Raw genomic sequence first — 16,673 nt, forward strand, 5'->3', positions numbered from 1 at the left:
TTACAATACTATTAAAAATTATCCACGTCCGCTCCAGCCGGGCAAATGAACTGAATTGACATAATTATAAAATGCTTAGGACTTGATTGGCCAAAAAAAAGTTTAGGACTGAATCGATAAAATTGCAATAGATTTATAATTTTTGGGTAATCCCTTTGTGTGTCAACGAGGTTCTTGAATGAGAGGAGGATTTTTTTTTTTTAGTAGATTGATCTCCTTCTGTTTATTCATCGTCGGATCTCGCAATTGCTCTCATGAATATTTGTGTTTATTCTTAATTTAGTTGGCTCCTCAAAATAACAAAGGCCTTTAGTTTGAAGGGATATAATAATAAAAAAGTCTTAAATCTATTACATTTATGTTAATTCAGCTCTAAACCTTTAAATTTAACCAATTTAATCCTAAATGTTTTGATAATTTATCAATGTAGTCCAACCGTCCAATTTGGCCAGAAATGATATGGACACCGACTATCTTACGTGGCATATCGTAGTTTGGTGACATAAGGGGCGGACGCTAGAGGAAAAGGAACCAAGAAGAAGGTATCAGCAATGACGGGTTTTATTGCGGGATAGCTCATGGGCCGACGCAAATGTGGATAATTTTTTTATTTTTTAAAAAAATTGATTTTCTTTTCTTTTCTTTTTTCCAGTGGCTAGACACAGGCAATCTTCTCTGTGGAGCTTTTGGTCGTGAATGTGTATCACGAGGACTAGAAAAGTGTCACAAAAGAGAGTGATTACTATAGTCTCACAAGCATAACGGATCTGTAGAACGCAAGTAAAGAAGGAAAGAACAACATATTATTTAATATTTGTTCATATTAAGAATATTCTACTTGCTTGTGACTTTTTTTTTTCTTTAGAAAGTTAATTACTTTACTTTAGTTTGTGTTTCGGTTAAGGAACTTTTTCAGGCTCCTCAATTAGTTTATTGTTCCTTCTTCCTGTGAGTATCAAGGAACATATTTATTCCAGCAGTTGTTTTGAAAGTGATCAATAAACTCAACAAAATATGTATCCTTTTGTTGCATTTGCTATCTTAAAAACGAAGCTAACATCGCCCAATATTTTTCTAGCATTTTATTAGCATTTTCAGGAGTACGAATAGTTATTTCCAAAAAAAAATATAGTAAATGTTAGCGATATTATGATATTATATATTTTGCGCATTTGTCTGGATTATGCATATATCTCTTTTGATATTGCATATCCTTGATTGATTATGTTTGGTATTATGTTTATCTTATTACCGTAGATAGTTATGTAATAAAGCCTATAAACAGGCTCATTGTACTCTTTCCTATTTACATCGAATCATATAGAAGTTCAATCTTCAGCTTATTACATTTCTCAAATCGGTATCAGAGCCTCCTATCCTCGATTCTATTTTTCCGTCTCATCATTCTCAATTTTCACTCCTGCATCATCATAGCAAATAAAGCCATCCCGTCCCTCGATAGTGCTCATCGAGTGCTCATTCCCGTCCGAGTAAGCGCCAAGGTGGTCGTATGACACATCGCCAAGTCAAGCCTTTATCACGGAGGTGGTTTTCTTTCGATGCTAGCTGCATCTCTCTATTTCCAAGCCAGCCGTATAAGCCGCTTGATGTTACGATGCCAACCGTATAGGCCGCATGACTCGGTTACTATTTTGCAAGCCAGCCACATTGGCTGCTTGCTGTTTCCCCTCCGATTCTCAATTTTTCGAGCATCGTTTCAAGAAGCCAATACCACTATCAGATTTGCAGCCCTCAAACCAACTAGATCTAGAAGTTTCACCACGAACAGCTGCCGGACACTGTCTTATATGCCGCCCCGCCACGGATCCACCAAGCCTATAATTGAGTGTTGATTTCATTGAGAAACAAGTTTCGTGGCACATTTTTGTTGTGTTTTTCTACATTAAGATATTAGATTGATGATATTCATGGACAATAACTATGTTGTGTAATTGGAATGGATGGTAAGTAGATGCCATAAAAGGTTTGTGTCAGTGGGTTGATTTCATGTCATTGTTGTTCATGTAATCATATCGACTCATCAACCTATTGTTTAGTCATTTTACACATATCATGTTGTGTTAAACCGACAAACTTTGGGTCATGTTCATGTCGTATAGGTCGACATGATTAACTAATTGTGCTGTGTTCGAATTGATGTATCTTGTAGTATGCCCTTGTGTCGACACGATACAAGCCTAATCGGTAGACCTATCAAAATGAGTCATCCATTTCTTAATCCATATATGATGAGCTGTTTCATTATTTATGTTAGTTGTGTTTAGTAAATGAGTTCTAACAAAAAGGAGGGAAAAAAAAGAGAGTGCTAAATGGGTTTACAGTCCTATCCTTACCCACTTTTGTGACTCCCTTCACCCTTTATGAAAAAATAATGAACTCCTTAAACTGTTCCATGCTCAGAGCAGTTTTGATGGGCCCACAAGATGGCCCGACTTCACCTTGATTATAATATTAGAACGGCTTCTTTTTTCCACATTAACTTTTATTTTTAGTAGTCTTGTAAGTTTCTTCTATTAGTTAGGGGAATATACCTTGATTGCATTTGCCAATGTTATTTTTACATAATATTTTAACCTTAGATCTTGTCACTGCGCTCCATAGTTAGCATAAAGTATATTCTTTAATATCTTACATTTCGCTTAATTAAAAGTTCAATTTCTCCTTGTTATTTATTGCGAGAATTTTATAAATTTACTACCAAGTACTAACTGTCTCCTATTCTTTATTGTGAATCAATACACAAATTGTTCTATGCAATGATGAAATCCAATCCTTTAGCATCTTATAGTCCAAATAGTGATTTTATCCGAATTATATACACACATGAAGAGCATAAATGGGTTAACTAAATGTATACTGATTTTTATCAGTCCAATTAAATGTGGAAGCATTTTAGTAAATGGTTCGGGTCAGATATGGGTAAGGGTCGGTACGGTTCGAGTTGAGTATGGATCACTAACTTTGTATTACATATAAGATGGTCAATTTGGGTTGGACCATGTTTTTCCAAACCCAGACCTGACCTAATTCACCCATTTAACGACCCTACTTATCGATAATATTAGATTGCATGTTAACATGATAAGAAGATGCTTTATGGTAATAATGGCCAAGCATATTAATTGACTCGGCCTAAAAGTGACAAATATCTAAAACCCCGGGCATTGAATGCGTGGTTTTTGTTTATAGCCATAGTACGCGAAGGCTTTGCGTGCCAATGAGGTTCATGAATGAGAGGAAATTTTTTTTTTTAGTAGTTTGATCTCCTTCTGTTTATTCATTGTTGGATCTAGCAATTGCTCTCATGAATATTTGCATTTATTCTTAATTTTGTTGGCCCCTCAAAATAACAAATACCTTCAGTTTGATGGAAAATTACAAAAAAAATTATAAACTTATTGCATTTATATTAATTTAGCTCTAAGCCTTTTAATTTGGCTAATTTAGTCATAAACCTTTTGACAATCTACTAATATAGTCAATCCGCTTAATTTTGGCCAGAAATTGCTGATGTGGACACTAGTCATCTTACGTGGCACAACCCTCGCAAATGTGAATAATTATTGAATTTTTTATATTTTTTTTTCCTTTATTCTTTTAGCCAGTGGCCGGACACAGGCTATGGCTGGCAAGGGGTCTCTGTGGAGGTTTTGGTCGTGAATGTGTCCTCAATGTGCATCCCAAGGACTAGAAAAGTGTCAGAAAAGAGAATGATTACGATAATCATACAAGCATGACGGATCGGTAGAACACAAGTAAAGAAGGTAAGAACAACAGAGTATTAAATATTTGTTCATAGTGAGAATATATTACTTGCTTGTAACTTTTCTTTTTTGCTTTCGAAAGTTAATTGCTTTAGTTTAGTTTATGTTTCGATAAAGGAACTTTTGCAGGCTCCTCAATTAATTTATTGTTCCTTCTTCCTGGGAGTATGAAGGAATCATTTATCCCAGCTATTGTTTTGAAAGTGACCAATGAACTCTATAAAATATGTATCCTTTTGTACCGTTCGCAGTCTTAGCGAAGCGAACCTCGCTGTATCTTTTTTCGAGCATTTTATTAGCATTTCCAAGTGTGCAAATAGTTATTTCCCAAACCAAAAAAAAAAAAAGTAGTGAAAACAACATCATATTTAGTTCTAATTACTTCCGTCAGCGCAAGTTAATAGAATGTAGGGAACGTAAAGAGTGTGACGCCTTCTGAGGCCATATATTTCGAGCCTTCTTTTATGCGATGCCTAGGAGATCATGAAGCTGATTGTTCTAAAGGCTTAGATTTTTAAGTTTCACGAAACATGATCAATAAGGAAAAAAAAAAAGCCTTATTGATAATGCTCAATTGCTAAGTAAACATTAGACAGAAGTGTCTCTAATGACATCACAAAGGATCGAGCCAAAATTCGAACATTGTGTCAGAAAGCTGAGTTTATCTTTCACACCAGCGTCAGAAATGTGATTCGGAAACCTATAGCTTGCAATTCCTCTCTAATTTGCCGTTTGATTATACAAATAGGAGAATTGCTGGATATTTGTCCATAATTTCTACTAACATTACTTGAGGTATCCATATTATACACTCGATTAATTCCCACATGGACAGAAGATATATCTTACCCGGTCTGCCTTTTGCCACTCAATCAATGCCTTGGGGATTTTCGTAATAATTTCATTGTTCATGCTAGTCCAATTCAAAATATGTTATGCGGTTGATGAAGAAATCCATCATATTCTAAATTCGGTCACTGATTGCAAAACAACAACATCGGAGGGAAAAGTGTCAAAAAAGTGTTAAACCTATTGCATTGGTGCCAATTCAAGTACTAAACCTTTTTTAAACCCAATTCAATCATAGATCTTTTCCATTGGTGCCAGTTCAGTCCGAGAAATTTTATTAGTGCTAATTCAATTTTAATCTTTTTATATTTATGTCAATTCAGTCCTAAACTGTTTATATTTGTGTCAATTCAGTCAATTCGGTCAATTTTGGGCAAAAATTGCTGACGTGGACGTTGGTTGTCCTATGTGGCATAATTGGGCCCCTTTTTTTTTTTTTTTTTTGGTCGAAAGCAAATAGTATAGCTGATAATTAAAGGTTCTTACAGAAAGAGCCCAAACGAGCGGCATCAACAACAAATAGCTCCCAAAGGGGCTGGGGAGGGGACGAGATCCAAAAGGCCGGAATGCAGTTTTTTTTTTTTTTTTTGGTCATAAACCGGAATGCAGTTAGATCGGTGCATTTTGGCAACCCAATCGGCCACCTGATTGGCTTCACTCTTACAATGGGCCACCGTTATATTTGAATGGTGGGCTAGGATTAGCTGGGCCTCGCAAATAAGAGTTTCAGCCTCCCGATACGCTTCAGTCTCCCGCCTCTCTCTTCGCTTCGGCTAACAGAGCAGCGCAAGGATGGATTTTTCTTGTGAATCCGTCAAGAAGAACCTCGTTCGAGTCTCGAAGGACTCCCGCGATTGCTCCATCTGTTCTGGCGTCTCCAACCGAAGCGTCAACATTCAATTTCGGATCTGGGTTTCCCCGGAGGGATCCAGGTGGGAGGCGAGCTCGAAACTACCGAAGAATAGCTTAGATCTTTTGAATTCCACTTGCGACAGCTTGTTAGTGTTGCCTCTGCTTCCTCAAGTAGGTGTTCTGCGTTTGGCTTTAATCCCCGAAAGACTTAAGTTATTTCCTTTTTTCTATATGCCCCGGAGAATGATGGCAGTCAAGTCAAAAGTGGATGGGTGGCTTGGTTCCTCCAATTTATCCTGGAGCAAAGCGTCCATACGAGAAAAGCTTGGAGGACGCCTCTAACTTCTGTTATGCTTTTCCCAGAACTGTTGTGTCCACAGACAGAACAAGAAAATATGCTCAGTAGCTTCTTCTTGTTGACTACATACAGGACATAGGGGTTGGGAGATTATGTTCCACCTGAAAAGATTGTCTCTTACAGGTACCGCGCTCGCGTTGACGTTGACATATTTTAATGTTATTTTAATATTTCTCAATATTTTAAATAAATTCTGTCATAATGTTTTTGGGTTTTTTTTCCTGCTTTTTCTTTTCTCTCATTTTTTAATTGGGGGCCTGCAAGGAAAAAGTCAAAAAAATTAAAAATTAATAAAAATATTAAAATAATATTTTAAAATGTTCACGTCAACGTCGGTTGTGCCACGTAGGACAATCGACGTTCACATCACCGATTTCTAGTCAAAATTAGCCAGATTGATTTAATTGACACAAATGTAAAAAAATTTAGAATTGAATTGATATCAGTATAAAAGGTCTAGGACTAAATTGACACCCATAAAAGATTTAGGACTGTATTGGTACAAATGCAAAATGTTTAGAAATGAATTGACACAAAAATAAGAAATGAGATTGAATTGACATCAATACAATAGGTTTAAGACTTTTTCAACACTTTTCCATATATAAAAAAAATCAAGTTGAAACTCTTTCACTAAGTGATGTGACAATATTCTATTGGTTGCTTAAACAAGCTAGTTGAGTCATATATTTATCTCAATTAGTTTCAACATCTAATGAAAAATCATCACATCAGTTAGTAAAAGAGTTTTAGTAAGATTTCTTAGAATTTAAAAAATTTGTCATTGCAAAATTTGTGAAGAGTCCATAGCACAATTAAAGCAACGAACCAAAAGTTTTTAGTAATAATTTCAAGGTCTTTGTTATCTTCTAAATGTATTTTTTTTTTGCATGAATTCTAAACATATTTTTGTCCTTTATGTATCGTTAGTGGTAATTTTATTTTATAAAAGTTTATAAAAATTATCCACGTTAGCGCCGACCGCCCTACATGGCACTACCGATGTCTACGTCGGTATCTTCCAAAAATTGAACAGATCGATTCAGTTGACAAAATGTGATAGGACTTAATTGACAAAAAATTGCTCTCTCTCCAAAACTTTTTTCCTAGGGTTCCCCCTCTTTCCCCCAATCCAGCCGCGAGACCTTGTGAAGTTCCGTTTCTTGAGGGGAGGGAGGGGTCCTTGCCCCTCCTTCCCTCCCTCTCTCTCCATATCCCTCTCCCTCTCTTTTATCTCTTTATTCTCAAGAATTCTTCCGGACTTTTCGTTGATTTAGTGAAAAGCGTTGTCCACTTCCTCTGCGAAAGTGGAGAATTTAGTCTTTTTGTGAGTTTTGAAGGTCGAAGCACGAGCGCTTTGGAAGAATTTGCTTTCTCCTGATTTATTCGCTCGCTTTGGCTCAAGATGCTTGCTCCTGAAAGTCGAGCATGACGCAATTCTCCGATGGTGGGTTTATCTCATTTTGTGATCAACTAGCATCTATTTTGGAGTTCCTCTTTCCCGACTTAGGGTTAAATCTAGATTTGGAAGCTCATCTATACCGATCGAGAAATAGATCTAGGATTCACAAGGCCTTATTTGTGCTTTTTCAACCTATTTGTGTTGTTGAAAAAAAAAAAAAAACCTATTACGGTAATGGTGCTGGGGACGCCGCATCTAGGCTTGCACCTCCTTTGGGCATCTCATCACTAATGATGCGAGTTTTAGTGATCGTCCGTCGATTATGCTATGATGCTATAACAAATCCGTTCTTGTGGAATGAGTGAGTTGCAGCTTTTACTGAGTTGTTTTATTTTTCAAATTTGCACTGGCCTGTAATTCTTTGGGATTGGTTTTTTCTTGAAGTTATGTATCTCCTTTTTATCTCATTTTCATGTGAAATGAAGATTTTCATTCCGATAAAAAAAAAGAGACTAAATTGAAAGATTTATGAGTGTAATATGTTGAAGACTTATTGGACGGCTTTGAGAAGCCGCTTCAGCATACTAACGGAGGAGGAAAAAAAAAAATCTCAATGTTTCAGTAATCTTATGGGCCACAAGAAATTCTCAATGTCTCAGTAATCTTATGGGCCACAAGAATTAATGTTGTGATTTGTGATCCACGACTATTAATCAAGATATTGCTGTTATCTGCACATGAAGAAGGAAAATTTTAAATGGAGAGCAAGTTTCAAAGGATCAGGAGTATATAGAATTTGATTCGGTGTATACAGCCACCAATGTTTGCGGAATTTAAATGTAAGCCTTTTTTCTTTTGTTTATTCTTGATAAATTACTGTTCTGTAATTTGCTCATAATATATTTGTCTTCTTCCCCGGGAACCATCTTAGATGGACATGCGATTATTTTACAATCTTGCCAACCGGTTGAGCAAGTGGTCAGTTCAACGACATTGTTTGTGGGCGACATTGCTCCCGTGGCTATTGAGAAAGATGTAAGGAAGATCCTTAGCCCATTTGGGATGGTAATTTCCTTTCCTATTGTTGTCTTCGTAATTAATTAATTGAAGATGTAACTCATGTTGTTTAACGAAACTCAATGTGATTTGTGATAGATTAAGAGTTTGATGCTGCCAAGTGGCCTTTGGGAACTCAAAGACGTATTGGATGTTTGGAGTACGCCATAGAGTAGTAGGCCCGTGGTGCTCCGCAAAGGCTGGGTAAAACCTATTTGTATGGACGGTGTCTGGTAAGTTACGTACCTTCAATCTGTTACATTCCCGCGTGCGTACATAGCTGAGCTATAGTTGTGTATTCAAATGATTTTAAAGGCAAAGGAAAAGAGATCGAGAGAAAATCAGAATAGTCCGGCCATATCAAACAAGAAGAGGAGTATAAATTGAAGTTCAACAAAATAGCCGATTGGATGCAGGTGGAAGAATTGCTTGAAGCTATAGTGTAATAAAGGTGACGTCGTTCTTTGGTTGATTAACCATTGTGCAGTTTGAATGTTTTCTGCTATCCACTTGCTCTAACGTTCTTGAAATAACCTGCTTTTACTTTCACTTTTAGGAATTCTTTTGTTGGTTTTGAGCTTTGCATATTCCAATATAGCATGCCCAAAATATGATAATGGAGGGTTTAACACTCGAGTCTCAGCTTTGCCTCTACCTTTTGGGTAGATAAGCAAGGTTTAGGCTTATTGAGTGCAAGATCTCGGCGACCCTCGCCTATCAACCCTCACTAGATTGGGCAAGGCCGACCATCGACCAGGCGTGGCCGACCCTCACTTGTGGTTGTAAAGGGCGGCCTCGCCTAGGTAGGGTGAGGGTCGCTTCGCAAAGCGAGGAGCCCAGCTACTGAAGAAGGCTGGGTGAAAAAATCCAAAAAAAAAAAAAAAGGGAAAAAAATGAAAAAGAAGTTCGAAAACATGGAGGACGAAAAGCCCTTGATCGATTGGAGAAGTCAACACCCTTTTTTAAAAGCGACATGGTCACTTCAGACTCTTATTTGAAACAAAGTCCACTGCATACACTTATTTGGAATTTTTCCTTATATTCACCTTTCGGATCATTCATACATGTTTGATACTCCGGCACATAAACTTATAGCAAGTAACCAAAGAAGAAGTGGTCTCAAAGTGTATTTGCCATCTTCTTTGTATTTAAATGGACGAAAACCCATCAAGACCAATTAGATTAAACTTTAACCTTTTAAAACCCGTTTTCAGCCGATCTTTAATTATTTTAAAGAATCCAGATACAATGTAATTCTAAAAATACTAGTCACAGAGAGGCTATGACCCATTTTGAGATCTCTAGATCAGCTGACTTTGAGCCTTATGTTGGGCGAGCCATTTGAAAGTTAAATGAAAAGGAGTATCGAGCAAGAATCACAACTCTAAGATAATCAAAAGAAATAACTGCAAGGCAATCAATCAACAAGAAGGAGAAAATAATCAGAGCTGAAACTTGAGAAGATCAACTGGGGTTGGCTCGACTCCAATGATTTATGTATGCAACTTCAATAAATTCTCATCCCAATGCTCGAGACTCCAAAAATGCATAGAGGAACTTGTAAGATCAAATCTCGTTCTTAGTCCAAAACGACATTGTGGCTTATTTATAGGGGAAAAGTGTCAAAAAAAGTCATAAACCTATTACATTGATGTTAAATTCAGTCATAAACCTTTTTTATTTGTGTCAATTCAATCCTAAACCTTTTGCATTTGTGTCAATTCAATCCAAAACCTTTTATTGGTGCCAATTCAGTCATACATATTTTGCATTGGTGCAAATTCAATCCTAAATCTTTTGCATTTATGCCAATTGAGATAATTCGGTCAATTTTGATCGAAAATTGTTGACATGGACATCGATTATCCTACATGGCACAACCGGCATTGACGTAGATATTTTTTGATATTATTTTAATATTATTATATATTTTTAATTATATTTTAAAAGAAAATCAAAAAATGCTTAAAATGTTATTAAAAATATCAAAATAATATTAAAAATAGTCATGTCCGCGCTAGCCATGCCACATAGGACAATTGACGTCCACGTTAGTGATTTCAAGCAAAAATTGACCGGATTGACTCAATTGGCATAAATGCAAAATATTTAGATCCGAATTGACAACAATACAAAAGGTCTAGAACTGAATTGGCATGGAAAAAAAGGTTTAGGACTAAATTGACACAAATACAAAAGATTTAGGACGTTTTTGACATTTCTCCCTTATTTATAGAGAGTAAAGATAGCACTATAGCCATTAGCTTGGAAGCAAGGAACTCTTATGTGCACAAAAAAGAAAACTATATTTTGTCTACTTTTGTAATTGTTCCTTCCACTTTTTTTTTTACAGCATTTCTTACTTCGATTCATGTACAAAAAAGAAAACTATACTTCACTACTTGAAGAGCTCTTCGGGGCGAGGATTGAGATTCTTGAAAAAAGGTCATCTTGAGATTGAAGGGTTTATTGATGTAAACTGGGCCGGAAGTGTTTATGATAGGAGATCAACATCGGGATACTTCACCTTCGTGGGAGGAAACTTAGTTACTTGGAGGAGCAAGAAGCAGAAGGTGGTGGCATTATCAAGTGCAAAGGCCAAATTTTGAGAGATGGCCAAAGGATTGTGTGAGCTTCTGTGGCTTAAGAAGTTAATGTCGGAGATTGGGTTCATTCTTGGAGTCGAGATGAAGTTGTTATGTGATAACAAAACAGCAATTGACATCTCTCACAATCCAGTTCAGCACGACCGTACAAAACATGTTGAGGTGGACCGTCATTTGATCAAGCAAAACTTGGACACCAAAGTGATTCGGTTTCCGTTTGTACGATCTGAAGACCGGTTAGCAGATATTTTGACAAAGGCTGTATCAAGCAGAGTCTTCCACAGCTCACCTTGACAAGTTGAGCATTCACGACGTCTATGCACCAACTTGAGGGGAGTGTGGGAATGAGCTGTAAAATATGTGCATAAGTTGTAATTAGCTAAATTATATATATATATATATATATATATATATATATATATATATATACAGAAAATTGATGAATAACTTTTTTTTTCCTCTAAAAGCTCTCTGTGTTAACGTTATTTGTCTACAAATCATCGCTTCGAGCTGGTTTCCATGGAGAGCACATTAAAGCTGCAGCCCTCTCACTTGAGGGCCATAATAAGGCTTACGGGAACATAATAGTAATCCTTATTAAACTAAATTCCTCTCATGTCCATCTAGGATAAGGTCAATTCGATCTACATATCAGAGTTATCTCTAATTGAATTGCCATTCTTCTGTTTTAGTTGTTTCTACGTACTTCATTTTATGTTCTGCAACTGTGATAATTTCATCTTTGTTGCTTCATTTTTTTAGCTAATTTAAAGTTGAATCCTCACAAGACATACATTTGGTTGCGATACGAGTTAAGACCGTCATGCGGAACCTACAGAGTAGTAATTTAGATCTGTTGAGCTACTTGATCTAAATAACAGCATAGCTAATCAGCAATTACTTTGTTTAATTTAACACTGTAATTGTAAAATATGGTTTTGACAAAGTCAAAAAAAAAAAAAAAGAGAGAAAAGGAAAGGGTTGAAAAGTCAAAGAAGAAAAGGGGCTCATATTATAAAAGAAAAGAGGGGCAGCAACGGGGAGAGAGAAAACACTCGGCAGAGAAGAAGAAGAAGAAGAAAAAGAAGAAGAAGAAGAACGAGATGGCGTACGAGAATCGGATGCCCTTCAAGACGATTCAACTTCGATTCACAAGGCTCGGTAAGTGCTTGCGCTCCTCGTTCGTATAATCGGGATGGTTTTCGTTTTTAGGGCTCAAATTCGGATTTATGGGAAAGTTGAGCCGCGAAGTCAGATTTTGGAGTCGTTAAGTTGAGATTCTTTAGGGTAACGATAGTTTAGGGTGTTGTGGTGCTGTGGGACTTTACGGAACTCGATTTGGACTTGTGGTTTGTCCGAAACAAAAATTGGAAGTTTGACACGTGCAGTGAACAGTGCGCGACCAGAACATGTTGCGCTCGTTCTTGCCGATTTTTGGATAGATTCTGGATGAGCTGTGTTGGGGGTTTTGTTGTACATTAAAAGAGCTTTCTTTGGACTATAAGTTCCTTTAAATCGAAGCTCGGAGGAGGGAGTTATGGTTCGTTTAAGTTTAACGCGCAAGTTGCGTGTAGCGGACAACATGCGTGTTCCTCATGAGCGAGCGTTTTGTTGGTGCGTAGGTGTCGTCTTAGTGACAAATAGACATTTTTCAGTCAATTCATGCTGTAGAGTAGCTTGTTATTCAGTTTTTGATACTGGTTTTCATTATATCCGATAGGAACACGAGTGTGTCGGCTCGAGTAACAATCCTAAGTTAGTTTTTGGCTTTTCCAGGTGAGTGGCGCTATCTCTTCTTTGAATTAGTAAAAGCATATTTTGAAAAATAAAAAGTATGAGATGTATTATGTGAAAAGTGTGATTTCGCTAAAAGGAAAAAGTGATGTTTATAGCATATTTAATGCATAACTTCGGATCGGGCATTTGCTACCCCATTTGCTATTTGAAATGGTTTAAAAAGTCCGTATGACAGCCATTACGAAAGGTTATTTCTACTAATTTGTGAATAGTTTTATAAATGTGTTATGAAAGGTATGGTGAAAGTCATTTTCATTATATACTTGTTTATATACATGTGCATTAAGTTGCAAACTAGCTTGTGGAATGAGTTTCGAAAATGATTTGGGAAGTACTTTACAAAAGTATTTCTAGCGGTGAGTTTTCGCGAAAAGGCTATCGGTGTTAGTTGAGAGACCAACTTGTGATATTGATTCTGAATTGTTTTGTGAATTGTAAAAATATTACTATGAGTTGTGTTGATGCTCAATATCGCTATGAGCCCATTGAGGGACTTGTGGGTATGCGCATACTAATGTTAGGATATCCTTGTGGGCCGAGCCACCGGCATTATAGGTGGAGACCTTGCCAAGGGGGGAATCTTGGTCTCCTTGTCACGAGGCGTTATACGTGACCATAGTTAGATATTTGAGCATGAGTTTGGTCAATAGAATGGACTATTGACATGTGATTTGAGATTAGTCGATGGAATGGACCATCGTCATTGATTATGTATGAGATTAATCAATGGAATAGACCATTGATATTTGATTTGAAGTTTGTTGATTTAAATGAAGATTTTTGATATTTATAAAGTTATTGTAGAAAGATGTAACTCACTTTTGGTTTTGTATATATATGAACTGTGATAGCTAAAAGTAACATGTATTTAAAGACTTTGTTATTTACGTGACCGCGTACTTTAGTGTGTATTATGACCGATGAAAGTAAATAATTTATATTTGTAGTTGTGCTCATATTATCAAGCGAGTTTGGGATTATTGAGTTCGGTTATGATTTTGTAAATGTGCATAGTGGGTGCTCGATCCGCTTAGAAGAGGTACGCACTACTCACTGAGCTGTGGTGGCTCATCCCTTTCTTTCCCAATCTTTCGGGTTGCCAATAGAGCCAGAGCATTATCAATGGTGATTTTTGGAAGTTCGATTTTGGGTGGCTTAAGGCTGCGTCCTTCGGATGGGAGGACGGCTGTGTCATTCCTTTTTTTTTTTGCTAGGAATTGGGGTGTTATATTTGTTGGTATCAGAGCCTAGGATATGATCTTTTGGGGTACAAATGCTATGGGACGGTGTGAGCCTGTGTGTTAGTTTATAGCGCGTTACTCTTTTGTTAGGTACTACGACGTAAGTTTCACAATAGGGCAAAATGATCATCGATTATGATTCGGAGAGTTATGCTTTGCTTTGTAAAGGATAACAAAGGCAAGCAAGTTACTAGATTCAAGACTGGGAATGTATCTTAATGATCTTGAGGAGTGGTTTTGACAAGTAGATGAACAGGGTCATTATGATTTAAGTCCCGACTTGTGGTAAGCAAAGCAAGCTGGACAAGGATTTATACTGCTAAAGATATCAAATTTGGGTTAGGTCTGTACCTACTTAAGGGTGTGGAAGACCTTGCGGATGATGTGAATGTCACTATGGGCACGAGGGGTCGTAATGTGGGATGTCCTTGTAGACCATGCGAAGAAATGTGTCTTAAATGGACAATATATTTCTGCAAATTCACTTTTAGAAGATCGGAACATTCATGTGGACACCTTGGTGAAGAAGGCGTATGACAATTGGATATTAATATAAGGCGGGTAACGTGGATTTGTCGTCTAATCTGTGAACGATATGCCAAATTAGTGGAGCTCAGCTCAATGACATTATTGGAGGTGCCTGCTAGAGATTTAGAGCTTACTCGAGTGTAACCTTTGCATTGTTGTGTATTGGTATATGGTTTTGGTCAGATTGAATTCTTTCTTGAATGCTTATGATAAACGCGGAAGCATTGATGACCTAAAGGCTTTATTGGAACTTATGGATCAAAGGGTCATTGTCTCTTGGAATACTTAGATATCGGCAAATGTTCAAATTGGGAATTCTGAGGAAGTAATGCATCTTTTGACTAAAAAAAAAAAAAAAATCAACAACAAATCAGTTTTGAAAATGAAAGTTAACTTGTTGGGAAAGCTTGTTGAGTGTGACTCTTGGCTGGCGAAGCAATTTCCGTTCATGGAATTTGAGTCACTTGGTTTTGGAGAGTTTCTCGGTTTCCTAACAAATAACATATCTCTTATGCCTACTGGATCGAAACAGTTTTTGATGGTTGACATGTGTGAGAAGTCCCACTTTGAGGTTTGCTTGCTGCAACATCGGTGATGGTATTAACATCACAAACATTATATTGCTGGTGGAATGGTGAAGTAGAGACCAAACAGATGATTTCTACATTTCTTTGAAGCAATTTCCCATACACAATTTCAAAATGGAAGTTGACTTGGGAGGATTTTCTAAATACTGTTGGGGAGGATAGATGTACCGTAATGTCAAATTGCGTCCTTTTCTCTCGGGCATTGATGGGTGCCCATGATCGGGATATGCTAGCGATTGATAATGATTACTCGATTGAACTTGAAACCATCGGTAGAGGAGCTTATGTCTTGCAGAAAATAGGAAAACTTGAATCGGTCTCATCGAAGGATGCAATTGAAGTCTTACTAATGGTGCCAATGCTGTCAGATTTATATCATAGTCACATTGGGACATTAAGTTCACTCCATATCCTTGCCCTCTTGTAGGATGGTTGTTAAATGAAGTCAATAGGATAAACTTGTTGTGCTTAGTGACAAAAGACGGTCAAGGGACCCGAATTGATAGTTCAGCCAGCGTGGATTCATTTCTGCAGCATGCTCATCAATCGTTACCTTTCCAAACATCGGTTCTGTTGCTCTCTTTGTTCTCAATATTTGGGGGACAAAAACCTGTTCCCCTGTCTCTTTTAAAATGCCATACACTTCATGCATTTGCAGTCACCTTGAGCGATCACCTCAAAAATAAGGAAGTGACCAACATTTGGAAATTTTTAGATGCAAGAAAAAAAAAAAAAGCAGCTTGTACGTCAAAGTTGTTGGATGAAGTTTGAGCTAGTAGAGCATACAAGAATTCCACTAGCACGTGTAATGCAGTGCTTGCTGCTGTGATGAAGACGCGTGCTTTGGCGGATAAGTCCCTTATGACGTGATTAAGATGGGTTTTCTCTTTGACCCCTATGTCTCTACTGCTACTTTAACTGTGTATGCAAAGTGGGGATTAGTTCGAAACGTGCAGTGTCTTTTCTCGGTTAGAGAGAGAAATTGAGTCATGGATCACGCTAATCTCAAGTTATGTATGTAATGCTTGCGTCAATGATGCTATGAGAGTTTATAACCAGATGAGAGCAAGTGGTAGAAATTCTGAATTCATCACATTTTCAAACATTTTAACTGCAGTGTGGCTTTGCGTCATAATTTTGGAAGATCGGTCCATGCGGACTTGAGCAAGCCAACCCATACAAAAAATAATAATAATAAATAAATGTTGTAAAGGAACCTGGTGACATGGAACTCGATGAAATCTGGTTATGGATATTATGGGGACTACCTTAAGTCCATCCAATTGATTGACGAAATAAGAATATGAGGAACAGAGCACGCTAAAGTAACCTTCGGATCATTGATCTCATCTTGTAGGCATTTTGGTTTGATTGAGGAAGGCCTGTAACTTTTGACTGGATGAAAGAGGAGTATCGGATCGAGCCCGAAGTAGAGGATTATGTCAACAACATTGATCTCCTTAGCTGAGCCGGACGCTTAGATGATGCTTATCGTTCTATAGAAAGCATATCCGTGGTACCCACTAGAAGTGTTTGGCTCGGTTTGTTATCTGCATTTTGAATCAAAAAAAAAAAAGAATGTGTAACTTGGGAGAAGTGGCAGTTTCCAATT

This window comes from Rhodamnia argentea, chromosome 4, assembly GCF_020921035.1.
Source record: "Rhodamnia argentea isolate NSW1041297 chromosome 4, ASM2092103v1, whole genome shotgun sequence".
Taxonomy (NCBI): Eukaryota; Viridiplantae; Streptophyta; class Magnoliopsida; order Myrtales; family Myrtaceae; genus Rhodamnia; species Rhodamnia argentea.